At 37.7% G+C, this 23,165-nt stretch overlaps 1 protein-coding gene and 1 pseudogene across 50 annotated transcripts in view; one reads left to right on the forward strand and one right to left on the reverse strand.

Annotated features, from left to right (window-relative positions):
* The window catches only part of ANK2 (ankyrin 2), a 671,298-nt gene that overhangs the window by 186,699 nt on the left and 461,434 nt on the right, over positions 1 to 23,165 (reverse strand). The gene's annotated exons all lie outside the window — the stretch shown is intronic.
* On the forward strand, positions 14,667 to 15,005 carry LOC109499333 (annotated as a pseudogene).

A 23,165-nucleotide genomic window follows, 5' to 3' on the forward strand; every position in this document is an offset into this window, starting at 1 on the left:
GATCCTCTGTTCCCCTCTCTCTCTGCCCTTCCCACACTTGTTCTCTCTCTCTCTCTCTCTTAAATGACATTTTAAAAAAATAAATAAATAATGTGAACTGAAAAATATGGCTCCCCAATGGTCAATATCTCTAAGGTACAATGGCCTGAATCTGGTCTTCATTTATGTCTAAAATTCTACAATATGGGATATATCTACAGGTAATCTTGTTTACAAGCTTTATAAAGAGTCAAGTATTATTAACTGTTGAGGGACCACAAGGCAATCTGAGGGCCAAGCACAAACTAGCACATCCCCCACCCAGGTGGGATATGTGTGACATTCTTCAGGCACTCCTGGCTACCCAAGAATAAAGAAAAGGACAGAAAACAAATGGTTAAACTGATAGTCTCCATCAGCTTACAAGTATCTTAGTAATATTAAAAGAAAAGGGCAATGTTATCAATAGCCTAATCTCCAGGAACTCCCTACTGTCTTTTTTAAATTTTTTTTTTAATGTTTATTTTTGACAGAGAGAGAGACAGCGCATGAGCAGGGTAGGGCAGAGAGAGAGAGAGAGAGGGAGACACAGAATCTGAAGCAGGCTCCAGGCTCTGAGCTGTCAGCACAGAGGCAGACACGGGGCTTGAACTCACAGACCACGAGATCATGACCTGAGCTCAACCGACTGAGCTCAACCGACTGAGCCACCCAGGCACCCCAGGCACCCCAGGAACTCCCTACTGTCTTAAGGGTAATGTTTTACTAAAGGGAAAAACAACCTTAGCTTCACTATAGCTAGACCTCCAGTTATCTGTGACCTCTTTAGCATATGGAAATCCCTTTAAGAAACTTGCTCCTGACCTTACCTCCCCCAACCCCACAGTGTATAAGCAGTCACCCTTCACAACCCCAGTGCAGCTCTTTCTGCTCAAGGGTCCTATTCCCCTGCTTTGATAAAATCACCCTTTTTGCACCAAAGATATCTTCAAGAATTCTTTCTTGGCCGTAGGCTCCCAACCTCCACCACCACTCCAAAACCTCATTGTTAACTAATCATCAACCCTTTATCGCTTAAAATGGGTGGGGTAGACTGGCTTGAAAGTGATTTCAACAGTGGCATTCTGAGTATAACTTTCTATTAATTTAAAATAGAAAAGTTTGAGAATTAAGATGTTTAAAAAGGTATCAAATTTTCTTCAATTCCATGAGTGGCCAATTCTCTGATGTTTAAAGGATTTATAATACTCTTCTCAATTTCCCTTCTGGGAGATCTTTCTCCTTGAACTCTATAGTACCACCTCAGCTGAAAGCTATAACTTATGGTAGCCCAGACCATTAGAACACAGTTTCTATTTTTGTGTTTTAATAAATGTTGGGAAAACATTTTATAAAAAAATTGACAAGGCTAATAAGACACTATCTCAAATATAATATAGCTGACACTGTCTAAAAACTTATAAAGTTCTTGGGGCGCCTGGGTGGCGCAGTCGGTTAAGCGTCCAACTTCAGCCAGGTCACGATCTCGCGGTCCGGGAGTTTGAGCCCCGCATCAGGCTCTGGGCTGATGGCTCGGAGCCTGGAGCCTGTTTTCGATTCTGTGTCTCCCTCTCTCTCTGCCCCTCCCCCGTTCATGCTCTGTCTCTCTCTGTCCCAAAAATAAATAAAAAACGTTGAAAAAAAAATAAAAAATAAAAAAAAACTTATAAAGTTCAAATATATAGTTATTTTATTTTTTTACGTTTATTTATTTTGAGAGAGTGCACTTGTGCACGTGTGAGCAGGGAGAGAGGCAGAGAGAGAGGGAGAGAGAGAAAACCCCAAGCAGGCTTTGTTCTGTCAGCACAGAGCCCATTGTAGAGCTCAAACTCTCAAACTGAGATCATGACCTGAGTAGAAATCCAGAGTCCGGAGGCTTAACCGACTAAGCCACTCAGGCGCCTTTAAATATATATTTAAATTAAATATATTCAGAAGTTATCTTAAAGAAGACTCCAATGCCAAACTATTTACCTTAGTTTACTCCAGTTTTCTTTTCACCATTTCAAAATGTAGCTGACCTCATTTTCACAAAATAAGCAAAACATTTAAATCCACAGAACAAGATAAAACACATCCTCAATAAAAGGGTTAGCTTTCTTCTTTATTGATTACAAAGCTGAGGCTCTAATTTAAAAGAATTTTCTAAGGAAAAGCACCCTTTTTGGAAGCACAGAGATCCTACTACAAATCACTGAAATTTAGTTGCATTTTATTGAAAACATCATCAAGAATGTGATTAAAATTTCTATATGAGGGAATAATTTGTAAACCCTATATAAGCCATAAATTGAATTCAGGACATACATGGGTCTTTAAGATTTCTGTAATACTAACTCTACTGAAACTAGAGTTGATATAAAGACAGATGATGGGTGCCATTCTAGTTATAAATGCTATAAATTTTTAATCTGCCTTCTTTTAAAATGCAATCAAATTGGGACTATCACATTATTGTTATCCTATTGAATTAGCCATAGGAATCAGAAGACAAGCAACTTTCTGCTTAATGTTTTGTTTCTGGAATTTCTAACCAAAAATAGGTTTAATTAGCAATTGAATATGCTGGGTAATTGTTATTAGAAAAAGCAGCTCAGCATCAATAGACTTAAAAGAAAAAAGTTTTATCTGGCGAATATGAGCTAACATAAATTAATCACGTTTAAATGAAAGGTGATAAATAATCCCATCTAATAGTACAACTCGGCTAACTCCTAGAGAATATGTTTTGCAGTCAACCCATTTTGGTGAGTCCCTGAGGTCATGTTTCTAAAATTCAGATTTCCCACTGGAGCCACACTGACATACTTTGGCTTACCATGGTCAGTTAGTAATATTGGCCTACATTTCAAAGGACGGTATGTTGTTGTTAGGTATTCTTCACTTTGCCAAGTGAGGGAATAAGGAGGTGGACATGCCCAACTAGTCAGATCTTTTATATTTGAGTGCAAACACAGGGCAGGTTCTAGAACTTTCTGAATAGTGCTTCCCACACATAAAGTGTTTGAGGCACATAACCAAAACATAAAATATTGTCAGTTTCTGTATTTATTAGAACACTCACCGTGAGCTTACTGGGTTCTGGCCAAAGAGTCTTCTGAAACAATTCATATTTAACAGAAACAATAACTACTCATTCTCTTAAATTAATATCAGGTTAGACATTCAGTTAGATCACCAGGAAACAATGTACCTGGAGTATGTTATCTGTATTCCCTACAGAAATGGCTTCACTGAATTATAAAATATTACTACATATTTGGCTTATATGTCAAGTGAATATAAGAAATGTCCATTTGAACAATATTTATATCCTTGTGTTTGTTTTATATGGATTTTCTGGATTAACTATTGTTGAATTTAATAACAGGGAAAAGTTTAGTAATAGGAAAACCCTCTATGCTTCTTTTTACTAAACTTTAATTTAGGAAAACAGCATAAATCCATATGTTTGTCTTTTTCACTAGTTTCCAGGAAACACAAAATAAATTCAGTATTCATCAGAATTAATTACCACAAGTTCTCGATTCCTCTTTTTACTTGGTTTTGCTTTTATCTTGTTTCATTTTTAATGATGTCAGAATGACAGTACATGGGAGTGTATGTATGTATGGACATGTAGTGTCACCAAAACTTTAAAATTTTTTTCACATCTTGGGGCGCCTGAGGGGCTCATTCGGTTAAGCGTCCGACATGATCTCACTGTTCGTGCGTTTGAGCCCCGTGTGGGGCTCTAAGCTGATAGCTCAGAGCCTGGAGCCTGCTTCAGTTTCTGTGTCTCCCTCTGTCTGCCCTGCCCCCGCTTGCACTCTGTCTCTCTCATTATCTCAAAAATAAATAAACATTAATTTTTTTTTAATTTTTCATATCTTTTGTATCTTACAACAGCACTATGCCAAGTGCTTTCACTGAGCTTGATGTATTCCCTACCTCACAAGATTTATGGACAGCAAGGATACTTTGATTAACACGGTTGCTGATTCTAATTAGCTACTCAGTGGCTCAACATACTGACCAACACTTTGGAAAAAAACTTAGAAGAAAATGTAAAATCATTTAAAAATCAAAAACAAAAGTACAAGAGGAAAATCTAAGAATAAATTAAACCTGAGAAATAGTAGCCTAAAAGCTGAATTGATATCCTCAGCATGCTTGAGAATAAAAGGTATTGGTGTTATAACTCTACTGAAGCAAATCTGGAGGAAAACAGATAAATACACAGTAAAAAAAAAAAAAAAAAAAGTATGAGACATTGGAAGAGCATTTATGGTCATTCATTGGAAATCTTTCCTTTTAAGGTTGTTAAAAGGTTAAATGTTTTTCATTTGTACACACCTGACTGAATGTTTCCTTTTTCTTTCTTCCCTTCCTTTTTTCTTCCTTCCTTCCTTCCTTCTCTCTTTCCCTTCCTTTCCTTTCCTTTCCTTTCCTTTCCTTTCCTTTCCTTTCCTTTCCTTTCCTTTCCTTCCTTCCTTTTTTAAGACAGTGTGATCAACTGCAGAAATAATAACATGCTATTAGGAATAAGAAATGCAAACTGGTCCTTGCTCTGCTGCAAACCAGATGTGTGACTTTGGGCAAATCACTTAGCCTCTTTGTCCTATAATGGTCTTATCTATAAAAATGATGATAATGAGAATAATGAAAACTCAATGACAATGATAAAGAAATAAAACTTTATGAGCACCAGTTGTGTGTCATTGTTTTAGCTTTTATTTTTAATGAATGCAAATTTATTGAAACTGGTTTGGGGGAGGATGTGTGGGTGAATTGTTGAGGGTTTTCCAAAGAGAACTGTGGGAACGAGTCAGCCCCCCAGGAGGCAGGGGGTAGGTGCCTGGCCACAGACCCCATCTTAGGTCTGATTTCTTCTCCTTCTGCTTCTTGCGCCACATCCAGCTACCGGTCCTTCCACCCTTGATGGGGAGGTGTGTGGGTTAGGGTGGCACAAGCTCACCTACTTCCCATTCATCTCAGGCTTGGCACACACATAGTCTGTGCATGATGGCTGGGGTCGTTAAGAGCTGACGAACCCTTGGTCTTGCCTCAGACTTGTCGCAGATCACCTTAGCCATAAAAAAGGATGGGAAACAGCTGAAGGTGTATGCAAGATATCATGGTTCACCTCACTGCCCACATCCCCACAGAAGATGTGAAAGTCATCTGCATCCCACTCCAGCAGGCTGGGGGACTCCTAGGTGCTGAACGAATGGTGCTTTTCGATTCCTCTGGCTCTCCTTCCTTTTCGTCCTTATCCAGGGCCTCTGGGACCTCCAAAGTCATAAGGTCAAGGCAAAGTGGCCGGGTCCATAGACTCAGAGACAAAAGTCCAGATATGCACTGTGTGAGCCGACTTCCAATGGGAGGGGCTGGGGCTAGAGCTCAGGCAAAGGCAGGGAAAGGGCAGCTCTGGATGGCTGAGACCGGTGACTGCAACACCAGCTGGGGTGCCTCCTGCTCCACAGCCACCAATGCACTAGTCTTGTCTAGCCCATCCGCTGCTGCCACTACCTCTTCCTTCTCTTTCAGGCCAATGCCAGGCCTAAGCCCAGTTCTCAGGGTGTTGCTGGCCCTTCTAGGGGAGGCCTCAGGGCACCCATGGAGACTGGAAGTGGGCCGGCCATTCCGGGCAGCATGATAGGGGCCCCACAAAGACCGGTGGGAGGGCCCGCAAAGCCAGAGGCAGAGAGACTACCTACTACAGAGTTAAGATCGTAATCCGCTCTCTGCAGTACGTGGCAAATGAAGCCAGATGCAGGATAGGGATCCTCTGGAAGACCACAGCTGCATGATATAGATAGGAACAGGGCTCCCTGAGCCCCTAGACTGCTCAAATGATTCCAATCACCAGGGCCAAAGCTAAGTGGACCATAGGAGGAACCATGAGTCCAAGAGTCTGTTGGATGTGCTGGAATGTTTTGGTCACAATAATTGGGCAAATCACAGGAGCTACGGGCACCTGCACCAGTACTACTGTGGGGACCTTGGGTGCAGCAGGCATGACAGTGGGGGTTCTGGTTACTAAAGCCCTCAGAACTTCCTGTTCAAATCCCCACCTCCATTTCCTTCAAGCGTTCCTTGCTGCTCTTATCGGGGATTCCTGTGCTGGCGCCCAGCACTACAGGCCCTCCTGCACCGGGAGTCCTGGAGCTAAACCTACCAGTTAATGTCGTGGCCACATACTGAATGGGAACCAAGTACAGCAGGTTACTATTGATAAGCCCTTGATATTGACTTAATGTTAATTAATGTTGATAAAAACAATATGAATTTGAGTCTTTTGAAACAATCAACAAATGTTAATTCAGCTCTTACTATGAGCAAGGGCTTATAGTTCTGTAAGTCCTAGACAAGTTCTCACCTTTGATTCTACAACTTTTGGAATAATGCTTTTTGTATATAATATCATTAAAATGATTAAATATACTAAATAGTTTTAAAAAATAATAAGGTCTTAATGCTGCTTTGAAACAAACCATGTGCAAATTACTCAATCAAAGGTCATATTTTTGTTCTATTAAATTTTTATAAAGCAACATAACATTTTGCTTACAATCAGGTTTTACAATAAGCTGTAGTCACCACTTCTCTTGTTGATTTTATGAGATATTTTGCCCATTGACTGCTTTTCTATGATCATATAAAACTATGATCATATGAAACCTCAGGTAGAACAGATAGTCAATAAAAATTTGTACAGAGCCATTCAAGCATTGGTTACATTTCTGGCACACACAGGTAAGATATAGAGTAGTCCATCTGAGAAAGTTAAGGAATAGATTCAAGAAGATGCAGCTAAACATATATAAAGGTTAAATTTTTGCATCGAAATCCATTCAACTGTTTTGCATCAATACTTAGAAAGGTATCAGCTAATCAGCAAGTGTGTGCTAGCTACCCACCAAGTGCTCATCTCTAGGAGCTATGTTCTAAGGGAGAAGCAAAGGACATGTGATGTATTTTCTGTCCCCAAAGAGCCCCAAAATAGTTATTAGTTACACACTTGAAAACCACCTCTGCACGAGCATATACTTGTCTGAGATTTTTTTCAAATGTCTGGCTTCTCTTCTTTACAAATTTTACATTTTGAGTTAAGGGTACTCCAGTCTGTCTTATGCATATCAGAAAAGTACAACTAACTTCCTTAACTTCCTTAATTCTACTAACATGTAAATATTAGGAAGGAGGCAACTGAAATATACGAGTTCTTGAAAAATATTAGAAGGAAAAGGGAGAGCAAATGGGGACAAAGGGCAGTAACAGAGAAAAAATGAAACTTGACCCCCAATCTCCATCTCACCCCCACTCTGAATGGGGCTCCTGTGTCAGAGATGCCTTAAACCAGGAGTTCTTTTCAAGAGGAACTAAAATGCCCACGTCTAGACATACGATAATTATGAGTATGATTTACAATTTCATACTTATATTGGCATAAGTGACATTAGCAAAAGAAATTACCTACATGTGGAAAAAAATCAAACTCATAACAAAAATACCTGTTTATATATTCCCAATCCAATTTTCACTGGTTACACCCAGCCATAATCTAGCTACACCTTTCCCATCTCTTCCATGGTGGCTGCTCTAAACTAAGAGTACTTACTGTGATGGAATTACGGATTCATTCAGTTTTGGGGAAGATCGGGAACAGCAAAGCAAACAATGTGTCAGATACAATTTAACTGATTTTACCATGTCTTTGGCTGGTCTTCAAAGGTTTTTGATCCAATATAGTAAATCAAACTGTGGGTGACCCAAGAGGAAACTTGTTTTATTAGTGAGTTATTCTCAAATCTTCAAGGCTTTCTTTGTAATTCCCAAAAGATGAATTTTTAGTAAGGTATTTCCTAATTTACAATGAGGCTTGGAGTTTGGTAGCTCATTGATCATTACATGGGAAAATGCTTAGAATAAGAATGCTTTGAAAATATCACTTTGTATAGTCCACTTCCCGATCTCCATTTCATCTAAGGATCATCTATGATCCAGGGCCACCCAGATATCTGTAGTGCTTCTGGCTAGTAGCTCCCTTGTTGGCCACTGGTCTTTCTCCCCTGTTCAGCCCTATCAAATCTTTCTACCATATAATCCCCCAAATATAGAGAATGACATTAAATATGATGATGACTTGGCCTGGAAGAAGAAAGAGTTGTGAAAATTCTTCAAAACTTACCAAGATCAAGAGGGATGAAGAAGTTATGGGGCTGAGAAATAAATACTTGATGAATCAAAGAATAAGAAACTCAATGACATAGATATCATTATTATATTTTACATATATTACATCACACATTATATTTTACAAAGAAGGACCCTAAAATTCTCAGAAATCAGGTGACTTGCCTCAAAATCCTCACCACTAAAAAGAGGAAGAGCAGAAGTCCAAACTTGATCTGAGTTACCTATTTATGTTTGTAAAGCTAAAATAATTAAGTTGTAAATCAAGTTTCAAACTGTAGGTCATTTTGCATAAGTGGGTTGTAAAATCTATTACTGATGAATAGATAAAGAAGGTGTGGTTTACATATACAATGGAATACTACTTGGCAATTAGAAAAAAGTGAAATCCCGCCATGTGCAACAATGTGGATGGATCTGGAGGGTATTATGCTAAGTGAAATAAGGCAGTCAAAGAAAGACAGATATCATGTTTTCACTCATATGTAGAACTTGAGAAACTTAACAGAAGACCACAGGGGAAGGGAAGGAGAAAAAATAGTTTCAAACAGAGAAGAAGGCAAACCATAAGAGACTCTTAAATACAGAGAACAAACTGAGATTTCATTGGGGAGGTTGGGTGGGGGGAAAATAAGTGATGGGCTTTGAGGAGAACACTTGTTGGGATGAGCAATGGGCATTGTATGTAAGCGATGAATCACGGGAATCTACCCCCCAAACCAAGAACACACTGTATACATTTTATGGTGGCTAACTTGACAATAAATTATATTTAAATAAATAAATAAATGAATGAATGAATAAAATTAAAAAAAAATAAAATCTATTGAATGGACTGCCAATCAACATTTTAAAATATAAAGTGGAATAAAGACAAACAGAGTGCAAGTAGATGAGCAAGTGTTGATTTTGTTTTGTTTTGTTTTGGGTTTTTTTGGTGAAAATTTTCACAATACACACACATACATGCACACGACTGTGTACACATGCATGGTCTGGACTGCAAAAAAAAAAAAAAAAACAACTAAGGAGGTTTAGGTAAGACATGCAAGCATGTTGGGAAAAGTAGATGTTCTTTCAGATCAAAGCTAACGCTCACAAAGACCATTCTAAGAGAGGATTGGTTTTTATGGTATGCTTATTTGAATTTTCTGAACTTAATAATTCTTATTTTTAGATGGGTGTTGTGATGTAAATATGAAGGATGATGATGGGACAAAGAAGAGTTCTTCACTTTGGAAATATCCACTAAGTCATTGCTGAACCGCATGCACATCCGGGGCTCTGAGAGGGGGTGTGGTGCAGGGGAGGCAACACAAAACCTGGGTTCCTAGCTTGTCTCCATTACTAACAACACAATTTCAAGTTTCTTCGTTAGTAAAACAGATGAATTTCCCACTCTGCTTTCGTCAGATAGTTATTTTAAAAAAGAATATAAAATAATGCATGTTTATGCTATTTTGAATCTATAAAATAATATGCAAATGTAAAATATTATGATTTCCTGGTTAAGTGCAAGAAGTAATAAATTCATATACTCCTAACTCCTGTTTTCTATCACTGATATTTGGTTAAATACAATGAGTCGAATTGAGCATTTTTGAGTCTACTGTACAATGTTTACCTGGACTAGGGAAATTATTAATTTATGCAGAAATTATTTACTTTATAAGTATTTTCGATTCTGGGATGCCTGGCTGGCTCAATCTGTGGAGCATGTGACTCTCGATGCTGGGGTTGTGAGTTGGAGCCCCACTTTGGGTGAAGAGATTATTTAAAAACAAAATCTTTAGGGGTTCCTAGGCGGCTCAGTTGGTTGAGTGTCTAACTCTTGATTTTTGGCTCAGGTCATGATCCCAGGGTGGTAGGATCAAGCCCTGTGTTGGCTCTGCGCTGAGCATGGGGCCTACTTGGGGTTCTCTTTCTCTCTCCCTGAACTACTCTCCCCAACTCACACTCACTCTCTCTCTCTCTCAAAATAAAATAAAAATAAAAATAAATTTTAAACATTAAAAAAAAAAAATCTTACAGAGAAGGTATTTTCAATTCTAATGAAACCTAGGAAAGACAGAACCTGGTCCATTAGTAGTCATCCTTTACAAAATTCAAAGAGCTGCTATTTTATGACAGAAAGCTTTAACTCTCTTCATTTAAGTGTTGTTTTCACATGGGCTCATTCTTTGGTTAATTTTAATGAGAAATAATAGATACACTATTTCCTTCATATTTGACTTAACACATGCTAAAGCAAAATACTATATGAAGTTCAAAGAAAGAACATTATTTGAGCTACTTATTATAATAGTCATGGTTTAAAGAGATTTAAATATTAACTTTAAAAGTCAGCAGCAAATTATTTAAATAGCTAAAACATACAACATTCTTAAGTGTCAAGCTTGGTTCTAAGCTTTTAATTGCATTAACTCACTTAATCTTAAATTGAACATTATGAATTATGAATTACCTGGTGATTCTAGCTCAGAAACTATACCCTTAACTCCTAGAATTGAAAAAAAAAAAAAAATCTATGGACTCTGCATTTTAATCCTATTTAGCTCTCTTTAGACTTCAATTTCTCATTAATTCTATTTGGTATTTTGTGGAATAGTAAGTATCTCAGTGTCTCACAGTAAGTCAGTAATTAAAGGGAAATCTCCTTTCGAGACATAAAGTGTCCAAATGTGTCAAAATTAGAAAAGAATTCTATAATGCATTCTAGAATATTATTATCATATCCATGTGAAACTTAGCTAGTTTTAATTTAAAGTAAAAATTAAGGAAAGGGTTTAGATTGGTTGATCCTTTAAGTTTCTTAGTAATAAAATTCTGTGGTTCTTAGATCAAACGACAAGTAATGAGGGTATAATTTCCAGAACATTTTAAAGGAAAAAAATATACAAGAGAATAAATCTTGCCTTTGTAGATTTATCACTGACTCGTTTAATATTTCAATCAACTCATTTTAAAAGAGGGCATTTTCAGGGCACCTGGGTGGCTCTGTTGGTTAAGCATTGCACTTTGGCTCAGGTCATGATCTTGTCATTTGTAAGTTTGCCCCACATCAGGCTCTCTGCTGTCAACATTGGGCTCTCTGCTGTCAGCTTGGAGCCCATTTTGGATCCTCTGTCCCCCTTCTCTGCCCCTCCCCCCATTTGTGTGCGAGCATGCGCGGGTATTTTCTCTCTCTCAAAAATAAACATTTTTTTAAAACCTGGATTTTCTCCTTCTAACATGGAACTTATCAAAATTGGTAAGCAAGGATAAGGAGTATATATCAGAATCAACCAGTAACTTTTTTTTTTTTTTTAATGAAACGGAAGAACTCCTTAGTGCTGTGGCCTCCCTCGAGTGGATGTGCCTCCAGGGCTCAAGGATGAGACTGAAGTAAAAAAGGGAAAGAGTGGCAGGATCTCAAAGAGAAGGAAAACAAGAAGGGAGAACAGAACATAAAAACGTTCCATAGCAATTCCAGAATGTACCCTACCTTCCTACTTCTTTTTTCTTTTCTTTAGATTTTTTGTTTTTAAGTAATCTCTACACTTAACGTGGGGCTTGAACTTACAACCTGTTTATTAAGAGGTTTTTTTACATGCTCTATCGACTGAGCCAGCCAGGCACCCCCCTATCCTCCCACTCCTAATGAGGCACAAGTGAAGAAACAGTTTTGTACTAAATATCAAATTCACATAAAAACATGGTACAAAGTTCAAATTTAATACAGACTAGAGGAAGCTTAAATTCAATGTGAAATAACAATTGAGTGTCGATTACTCACATATTAAAACATTTACTGAACTTTTATGGTATGCCAAATTGTGCTAGGAACCAAGTCTACATGTGAAGGTACCCATATAAAAGTTAGCAATATTATTATAGAATTACAATGACTTCTAATGTTCTCATTTTTTAAAACAACTTTAATTAAAAACAAGCCAAAGTTGGCAGCCTGGACTCTAAAAGAATATGAAGAGAGAGAGGACGGAGCCACCACAAAATAAAGGTTGGCTTTAGGAGTCTTCCAGGTAACATACCATTACTCTGCTTTCCATCATTATAAAATGATTCCTACAAATTTCATCTAGTGTCAATTTCAGGTTTGTCTAAGACTCACAAGCTGGCTTAGTTTATCCTCTGAGTAATCACAAAATTTGGTTCTTCTTACAATTGTGTTTGTGTTCTCTGTTTATCTTCCCAACAAGGCTTATCATGGGCAAGAATCAAATCCTATTCACTTTTGTAAGCTCTACACCTCATATAGTATCTAGTATAAGAAAAAGGATGCTTTAATAATGTTCATACAATGGGTGAGCTAATGAATAGTAAGTACCATATGGAGGTAAATAGGCGTCTGCTTAATCCATCCAGTTATTCTACATTTGTCAGTAAATGTAGTCAATGCGTGGGCACGTCAGGTACAAACAGAATGATTTCTAGCCTTTGTAAACACAATCAGGAAAAGTTCACTCTCTGAGGCTAAAGCTGGTTAACATTAACATGCATAAGACGAAATTAGATCCTGAGAGAAACACTTAATCTAAAGGGGCTTTTCTCAGTCTGAAATCCCTTGATGTGTTCTCAAGGATCTCAGGATTCTGAGGATATTTAATTAAATATCATGTGGTAATTTCTTGGTCATGTTTATGACTGTGTCAATTGATTCCAAGTGATCACTGAAAGGAACACCCAAATTTAAACGCAGTATTTCTCACACTGAAGCATATGGATGTATTCTCAGGGTTCTAAAAAAAGTCTCCTCTCTCTACAGAGAAGAAATACTGCCTTAAGAGATGGTTTGTAAACATAACCTGACAAAACATGGGTCCTTCCATCTAGAAAGCAGAATAAATGTTTGAGGAGGCATGACCAAGACCTTCCTATGCATTAGACAAAAGTACAAGTTATCTGAAAGAAATAATGACAATTTTGGTTAAGTTAGAAGGAATAAACTTGTTAGTACTTTCCCAAACCTGTCCATACAGCTACTCTAGTTTGAGTGAAATCATCAATCATGGCCATACATCTTAATTAAATCCTATCTAACTGCAACTGTCAGAACCATACTTTGGTCTCCTGAGTGTGCACAACACAATGGGTTTTCACATGTATAATTTGAGCACCCAGTGGTCTCCCTTTGAGACAGAGAAGAATGTTGAGAAGATTATAAAGTATGCAGTACAGTGATAAGCATATTGTAGACATGCAATAGAGGTAACTATTTTTTTAAGCTTAATTATTTGTTTTGAGAGAGAGAGTGAGCACAAGCAGGGGAGGGTCAGAGAGAGAGGGAGAGGGAGGATCCCAAGGAGGCTCTGCACTGTCAGCACAGAGCCTGACATGGGGCTTGAACACATGAACCGTGAGATCATGACCTGAGCCAAAACCAAGAGTCAGACACTTAACCAAGTGAGCCACCAAGGCACCCCAAAGGTAACTATTATTTGATATCATAAGTATTACTATTTCTCACTTCAAAAATGGATAATTTGAGACTCAGACTAGTTTAAGTGACTGGCCAAATGTCTGTGTTCATTCAATTATTTATTTATTTATTTATCAAATATTAATTGGATTCTTACTATGTGCCAATCCTGGGTCTCCTAGTCTTTCCAACAGAGTGCCCTTTTCACTGACCAACAACACTGAAGCTGAAATTCTAGTTTGTAATCATTCTTTGTCATGATCATATAAGTCAGTGCTAGCCTCTCTTCCCCTTAGGTTTAATTTTAGCCATATTTGTATTGGTATATTTTATGAACCTTTCTTTATAAACCTCTTAATTTTCCTGTGTTGCTAATGTTCCAAGTTCCCAGTTTATGCGGCTTTCTTCATATTGCTAAATTGTTAGTTGTGGATGCAAATAGCTAAAAATAATCTAGTGCCCCTTTAGAGAAACGCAAAAAAATCTCACTAAAAGGTGTTGTTAAAAAGGGCTCTAGAGTATACGTTACAATGAAATACTACTTGGCCATAAAAAGAATGAGACCTTGCCCCTTGAGAAAACATGGATGCACCTAAAGCTTATTGTGTTACCTGAAATAAGTCAGAGAAAGGCAAATCAGGATGATTTCACTTATATGTGGAATCTAAACAATAAAAACAAACAGAAACAGACTCATACATACAGAGAACAAAAGTGATTGCTAGAGGGGAGGGAGGCAGAAGAATGGGAAAAATAGCTGAAGGGGATGAAGAGGTACAAATTTCCAGTTGTAAAATAAATAGGTCATGGAAATGCAAAATACAGCATAGGTAATATAGTCAATAATATTGTAAGAACATCGTATGGTGACAGATGTACCTACACTTGTTGCAGTAAGTATTGCTTAGGGCATAGAATTGTTGACTCACTATGTTGTACATGTGAAATTAATATAACTTTGTATGTCAGCTATACTTCAGAAACGCAGTAGAGACCATTGCTAGTTTGATGTTTAAACTAATAATTCTAGCGGTCTTTGTCAGCTTCCACCATGGCGTACCATGGCCAGGGTCAAAAAGTGCAGAAGGTGATGGTGCAGCCCATCAACCTCATCTTCAGATATCTGCAAAATAGATCTTGGATTCAGGTGTGGTTTTATGAGCAAGTGAACATGTAGATAGAGCGCTGTATCATTGATTTTGATGAGTATGTGAACCTTGTATTAGATGATGCAGAAGAGATTCATTCTAAAACAAAGTCAAGAAAACAACTGGGTCGGATCATGCTAAAAGGAGATAATATTACCCTGTTTCAAAGTGTCTCCAACTATAAATGATCAATGAAGTGAGAAATTCTTGAAAAGACCATGTAGTTTGTTTTTTTTTTTTTTTAGAGATCCATTATTGGGAGCATAGTTCTAAAACATTTGTTCCTATTCTTTTGGTTACCTTTATGTCATTACTGGATGACAATGAATGCTGTGGGATTGTTTTTATTTAAAAAATAATAATAAACTAATAATTCCAAGGGAACTTGAATAATAAATCTCTTGATAAACTTCTGGTGGTTGCTTTGGATGAGAAAATATATTCTTTTTTTTTTTATTTTTTTTAACGTTTTATTTATTTATTTTTGAGATACAGAGAGACAAAGCATGAATGGGGGAGGGTCAGAGAGAGGGAAACAAAGAATCCGAAACAGGCTCCAGGCTCTGAGCTGTCAGCACAGAGCCCGGTGCGGGGCTAGAACTCACGGACCGCGAGATCATGACCTGAGCCGAAGTCGGCCGCTTAACTGACTGAGCCACCCAGGCGCCCCGAGAAAATATATTCTTAACTCCCTGATAAATTGTTTCTCTCTCTCTGTCTCCTACCTTTCTCTACGTGCCATGGGCACAACTGCTGTCTTTCCTCATTCCTCAAGAAAACATCACACCATGAATTCTCTCATAAACCCCTTTCCCAAGCATTCTTTACTCACCCCAGCAATGACTTTGCATACCACTAAAGTACAGGGTTTCATTTCAGACTGTCCCCACTGCCCACTCTGCCCTGTACAAAGAACTTTCTTTTTTCATTGATGTTGGCTTTTTAAGATATTTTTTGCCCTTTTTTAAAAAATGTCTATATTCATTTTTGAGAGAGAGAACATGAGCAGAGGGGGGCAGAGAGAGAGGGGGACAGAGGATCTGAAGTGGGCTCTGTGCTGACAGCAGTGAGCCCGATGAGGGGCTCAAATTCATGAACTATGAGATTATGACTCAAGACAAAGTTGATACTCAACCAACTGGGCCACAGAGGCACACCCCCCCCCCCTTTGCTTTCTTTTTCTTTCTTTCTTTTTTTTTTTTGGTGGTGATGATGGTGGTGGGAGGGGGGAGCCAGGAGTTACATGCTCCAAGGTATACCCTTATTAGCTTTTGTGTTTCTGCATTTTGGACTCTTTTACCCTATCTTGAAGACATTTCATTTCTGAGGGAAGAGGCTGAAGAGAAACTGAGTATGAAAGTAAAAAGAATTGCCTGTTGAGGTGTATACATGTACATATGCAGGTTCATTAACAGACAGGTAGCTTCTGATCATGCCCAGCTCAGCAGACAGCCACTTTTTAATAACGGACTGCAACATTCTCTTCTACATACCCATTTTCTTCATTTCTGAGAATTTGGGGGAAGTTACCATCTAAAAGCAAGGTTTCCTTTTTATTCCCTCTGCTTCTTATACAAGGAGAGAAAAGGCTTTGACAAGACTAGAGATGATAGGATTTAGTTTACTCCTTTATAATCATCAACACACACACACACTGCCACTTTCTCCAGCCTATACGAAAGTGATTTTTCCCAAACTCTGGACTTAACAGTTCCTGACTTCTTGGCCAAGGATTTTTCCTTTTCTCTACATCATCTCCTCACATCTATCATCACATTCCAGACCTTCTCATTCCAATAATATAATCTGCTCCCCCCGTCCCCCGCCCCGGATCTCAATTGAGAACATTGACCTTTTGACCACCATTTACTCTCTTGACAATCTACTGATCCAATTTCAACAATCCTTCTATGCCTGACACCTACAGTCTGTTCACCTTTTCACAGTGCCTGTTTCTCTCCTCACTCAGTGGAGCTACATCGCATGCACAATCTTTTAGAATCATTTTATTCATTCCTTTGCATGCATCCTTAATTCTTTTGTCTTTCTCTAGCTATACTATACATGCTTAACTAAACCACATTCCTGGTTATATATAACTCTCCATCTGAGTCCGTATCTGACTGTGGCTGCAGAAGAACACACGTACATACTAGCTGGTCACGATCCTTGAGTAGGCTTTTAATTCCGCCTTCCAATCATGCTCTGCCACCCTTACTCACTCTCCCTCCACTCTCCTAGATGATTGTCTCCCACCTCCTCTCCCCTCTCAGTTAATGAATTTTCAACCCTTATTATTTTCCTTGTGACCCCAACCTTCATCCCTGGCTCCTCTCTTTTTGTTCTTATCTTATCCTAACTCCATAAAAAAAATCTATCAGCTCTCTCTTCAAAATATATCCAGAATCCAACCACATCTTACCATCTCTCCTGCCTGTTGCCCAAGTCTCGAACATTTGCCCTCTTACCTAAAGTATTACAAAAGTGCTTCCTCCTCTGCCCTTTCTCAGTTTTCAGTCTGAACGTTACTATTTCAATTTAAGTCAACCTATGTCACTTCTTTGCTAACAACCTTCTAATCAATCACTTCTCTTCCGTCTCAGAATTAAAGCCAAAGTTCTTAAAATACCCTATAACGTCTTATATGACCTGGTGCTGCGGATGACTCTTTCTGACCTCTTACTTCTCTTCCCCTGATCTCCTACTAGTCCTGCTATGCTAGCCTCCTTACTGGACCTTGAACTCACCAGGCATGCTCCCTCCTTGGGACTTTCTCACTTGTCAGGCCTTCTTCTAAAATATATTCCCTGCAAATAGTGCAGGGCTTCCTTGGTCAAATTCTTCAGGCATTTTTTTGACCATCCTATCTAAAATAACACATTGCTTACCTTCCATTCCTTCTCCTTCTCTACTGCTATATTTTCCCACTATCACTTACTAGTTACTCCTTTCACATTTTTACTTTTTTTAAATGTTTGTTTATTTTTGAGAGAGCGCAGGCAGGGAGAGGGGCAGAGAGAAGGAAACAGAGGATCCAAAGTGGGCTCTGCACTGATAGTAGTGAGCCCGATGTGGGGCTTGAACTCACAAACCACGATGACCCCAGCCGAAGTCGGACGCTCAACCAACTGAGCCACCCAGGTGCCCCACATATCTAACTTTTTTGGTTGATGATTATCTCTGTCTTCTTACATTGTAGATTATAAGCTATATGAGAGCAGGGGTGTTGTCTCTGTTTTCACTGCGCCTAGGTCAGTGCCTGCCACATAGTAAACACATATTATATGTTTGAATAAAAAGATAAACAAATGGTGAGCCTGAGTTCAAACTGGCAGAAATAATGTGATTATAATATCTGAGATGAATTAAGGAGAATGGAGTGGCTACATGGGAGTTGTGTATTAAAACCCATGTCTTTTAGTCATAGGAAAAGAGCATTCAAGAGAATTCCCAGAATATAAATTGTTTTGGTTTCATCTAAACCACCGCAGCACAGTACGTAAGACAGTCACAGAAATGCTTTGCATGAAGCTACCCCTGGCGTTTTTAAATGAAATAAGAGTTGCACTTCAAACATCTTCCTAAATCTGTGAGACAATTTTTTTTAGAGTTATGGACAAGTGGCTGATGAAAAGTCTACTGGAATTACTTTGCATTGAACAACTATCAACATGAAAATGAAAATTCTAAAAAGAAAAGAAAGAAAGAAACTGAAAATGAAAATTCTAGTGCTCAAAATACTGGGAAGATGTTATTTAAGTCCAATCTGAATCTGTACTACTTAGTAAAGACCAAGGACCAGTGTTAATGCACTGAAGAGAATTAGAGAATAATACAGAATCCAAAACCAAAAGGATACATGTAACCAGAACCAGATAGATGTGTCACCTTTTGTTTCCTCTAAATGAGATGTCAGATAATGAACACTTAACAAGATTGTTTGCAGGTATATTTGTGCCCCAATTTAATTGGTTAGGAAACTGGACATAGTTCATTCCATGTTCCATTAATTCCAGAAGTCCAATTCTCAAGTATTCATCACTGTCGCCTCTATAAATTCCCAGGTTAATAGAATTGGTGTTAGAGCTTTTAAAGAGAGGTCCAGAGTGGATGGATCCAAATGGCATTGGTAAAAAGGATTTTAGTTCCAGGAAAGAAATTTAGTTTAATTTAACCCAGATAAACAGAAATTGTTACCAAATTGCTACTAAATGCGATCTTTCCTATTTGATGACACAGGCTATGAGAATACCTTTTATGATCTGCCCTACCTATGAGAACCAGCACCGCTTTTGCTAAAGTTTAGGCTGAGAATCAATATAAAAAGACTGTATTATTATAATAAGGATTATCATTTGCTAATATTTATTGAATGTGTATTCTGCTAAGCATTTTGCAAACATCGCATTTAATTATCACAACTATGCTATGGCTCCAGTGTTGTTACAATCACTATTTTACAGCTGAGAAAATGGTGTCTTAGAAACACTTGGTGTCCAGGGTCACATAGCTGGTAAGTGGATAAAATGAGAATTTGGATTCCAGCACCTACATTCTTAAAATGACTTCCAAAAATGCATTGTGGTCTGAGTCATAACTACGTGAGCATACGATAAAGTCATTGTTTGGTGTACCTTCTTGTTGGTAAAGGCTTGGTATTTTAGGAACATTAAAATTCTTTTGAAAATGTTCCTTTAACCTTGCCTTCTGTCTTTGATAAAGGAAGCATAAGATCTAACTGGTAATTTTGCACCTTTATACCTCAGTAGTAAAAAAGGTCAAGACCAAAAATTAGAATATATTAAAGACTATTAACTTTCAGGGTCATCTCCAGGATTACATTCAATAAATGATAAGTGATAACCTTTATTTTGAAGTCACTGCAGTGAAACCAATAAATTTTATGCCTGGTGAAAGTACCTGAATCTTCTGAGCCTTTTATTGACTTGTAATTGGCTACATTTTTTCTAAGGTCCTATTTATTTATTTTTGAGAGTGAGAGAGTGAGTATGAGCACAAGCAGGCAAGGGGCAGAGAGAAAGAATCCCAAGCAGGTTCCTCACAGTCAGCACAGAACCCAGTGGGGGGCTGGAACTCACAAACCATGAAATCAGGACCTGAGCTGAAATCAAGAATCGGATGCTTAACGGAGTGAGCCACCCAGGTGCCCGGCCATAAATATTTTTATGAAAAGGTTATAGTGTCTATTTTTAATGTTTGGACATTAACCTTGTTGATAACATTATTAGAATGTGACTAATTACTAAATAAATAAAAGCATTACATATATATGAGTTTCAGATCTGGAGCAAATGCTAAGATTTATTCTCTTTTCTGAGTGTACATGAGATAATAAAATAAATAAATTACTAGTTTTATCTTTTATAGAAAACAGAAGTTAACAGATTTTTTAACCATTTGGAAAAGAAAAATGAAGACTTGAAGTTGTCTTTGTTTTTTAAGAAAATTGTTTTGTGCCAAAATTATGAATTTTTTTCTCATATCCTTTAAGTGATTAAAAGCCAAATTGTATTTTTGGATTAAATTTCAAAATTCTCCTGGTAGTCATGAGACAAATTTTATAAAGAAAAAAATTTTCATCCAAATTTCAGCTTAAGGAATCTTAGAACGCCAACACACGCGATATTTTTAGAAAGCTGGTACAGCCCAGATTGCCTTTCATTGAGAAATATAGCAGGGTACAGAAAGTTCTGGTTTCTGTGTCACATGCCATGATGCTCCCCAGAAACCCTGGCTTACAAGCAAAATAATGGACACTTTTTCTTCTCTTCTTTCATATGCCATAGTAACTTTGAGCTTTTACATATTCGTTAGATACAGCTGTATTTTGGCTGAAGAGTTGTCCTCCTAGGTGTTCAGAAATTATATTCAGCTCTGAATTTTGAGTTTTAGTGTAATCCTGGTAGTGGTGCGCTTTGATTTAAAAGTCCCTGTATCTACTATTATGTTAAGGATGAATAAAGCTCTTTTTACACTAACAATGGTACATCTTGAAGATTTGAGCTTCAAGATAAAGGAAGCCACATTGTACATCCTGAAGGACAGATCCCAACATCTCAGGAAAATGTCCTGCAGTAGAAAACACTTGTACACCGGAGACAGACAGATCTGTGTGACCCTGGGAACATCACTTAACCACTTGTAGGCTCAGTTTCTGCATTTGTAAGTTCCAGCAAATACCTACCTACCTCATAACATTTGTCTCTGCTGGTTGATAAAGCATCACATGTAAAGACCCCAGCGGAAAGCCTGATACACAGTGGCTAAATAGTTAACATTAGTCACTTTATTTCTCTAATCTCTATTTAATGTACATCCTTGCATAGTAATAATAAAGACCAACACCAGACAACAATACTTACTTTTTACCTAGTAAATTCAGGTGATTGAGGAGACTCAATCTCATATGTTGTATGCAGTTGAATTTTAATTTTTCTGATTCTTGGTGAATTATATATACTAATTGCAACTAGAACATGTACAACTTAAAAATTCCTTTCCTATTTAATACTTTAATTTAATTTACCCTGCAACCCAGTGATAAAAGATTGAATGTATTATTATTATCTTGTTTTAGAGATTAGAAAAGTGTCACTTTCTGAATTGAAATGACTGACAAAAGTGGAGCGGGAACTTAGGGAACTTAAATTGTAGTCTCTGGGCTCTAAGTTTTGTGTGGTTTCATGATACTGTGCTACGTGTTCACAAAAATAAATGTTCTTCCCTTGTATAGCAACATGTTACTGGACAGTTGGCCACTGTAAGAAAAGTAATTTAGGCACTAAAAAGTTTTTGAGGTAACTCAAAAAGTTAGGTTGGTCTAAGGAGGAGAAAAAAACTGAGTACTGCTGAGAGATTATTTTTCTAAAAAAAAAAACAAAGAACCCTAAAAAAACCCTTAAGATCCTTCATACAATTAATATATTTGTTACTATTTTGGGTTAAGTGCATTTGCTTTGACCGCAGTCAACTTCATTTTCCTTGGGTTCCTTTTTTGGCATTATTGATGATAATTTTACCTAAATGAACTGATAGTTTCATTGCCCATTCTCTAGCATGTTGCACATTTAGAAATTTAATGGATCAATATTAAAATTTGGGAATGTATTTCATATACTTTAAAATATCTAAGGCAATATGTTAAAATTATAAAAATATTTTATATTTAGTCTCATAGGCATTTTTGGAAGAAGTTCATGTATCCATATGGGAATTTAGATGTTCTTTTTCTTTTAGAGTAACTAACATACTTAAAGTTCAAATTATTTGTTCAAAAGAACACGAGAAACATATCAAAACAATTCTTAATGGAAAATAAGATGGATAAAGAAAGGAATGTAGATGCAGAATATGAAGATCTTATATATTGGGATAAAGGGATTTGGCCTTATTCCATAGGTCAGTGTCAGTATGTAAGGTCTGGAATTTTATCTCACATACAAGCTAAAAAGTCAAACTCTACTCTTTCATGATGCTGGCAGAAGATAAGAGTTTCCTAGATCAGAGACGAATGACTTTATGATTCACAGCAAAAGCCCTTGCTGAGTGTCACCATGCTGCTTGTGTCAGTTCCCTATTCCCCTTCCCAATCCCTCAGAAGTGACACACAGGGCCAATGATAGATGCCTGTGCACACTGGGTTATGTTAAAGAAGGACGCAGCTTTTATAATAAGAAAACACATTGAGGCACCTGGGTGGCTCAGTCGGTTAAGGGTCGAACTTCGGGTCAGGTCATGATCTCATGGTTCATGGGCTTAAGCCCCACGTCAGGCTCTGTGCTGATAGCTCAGAGCCTGAAGCCTGCTTCATATTCTATCTCTCCCTCTCTTTCTCTGTCCCTCCCCCCTTGCACGCTTGTGCTCTCTCTCAAAAATAAGTAAATAAACTTAAAATAAGAAGAAAACATAAGCCTGCTTTTTGTCAAGAGGGAGATGGTACCTAAGGTTGCTCACTGTAAGCACACCCTAAGAAATGGCCCAGATAAAGAACATTCAGGGTCCTTCAATTCTTGTCATATTCAAAAGAATACTAGAGATATTGGGGAAACAGCATATTGCTTTTCCCAATAGCAAGTGGCTGTCACCATTTTTTAATGCCAAGAAATGCATTCCTCTAAAGGATAAAAAATATTGCCAACAGTGACAATGCTTTCTATGCTGGTGACTTTCAGCATAGAGTCGCCTCTCCCTTGCTGGCGAGGAGCAAGGGAAATCCTGCAATCTTTGCAAAATCCTCCAAGTGATTTTGGTACAACCACTTCACTAATCGAAGCATTGGGAGCCACTGGAAGTTTGTTGGGGGAAATGACATAATTATATTTTTACTTTATAAAAATAACTCAAGGCATAGTGTAGAAATTGACCAGAGTGGACAGGATGAG

The sequence above is a fragment of the Felis catus genome, chromosome B1 (genome assembly GCF_018350175.1).
Source record: "Felis catus isolate Fca126 chromosome B1, F.catus_Fca126_mat1.0, whole genome shotgun sequence".
NCBI lineage: Eukaryota > Metazoa > Chordata > Mammalia > Carnivora > Felidae > Felis > Felis catus.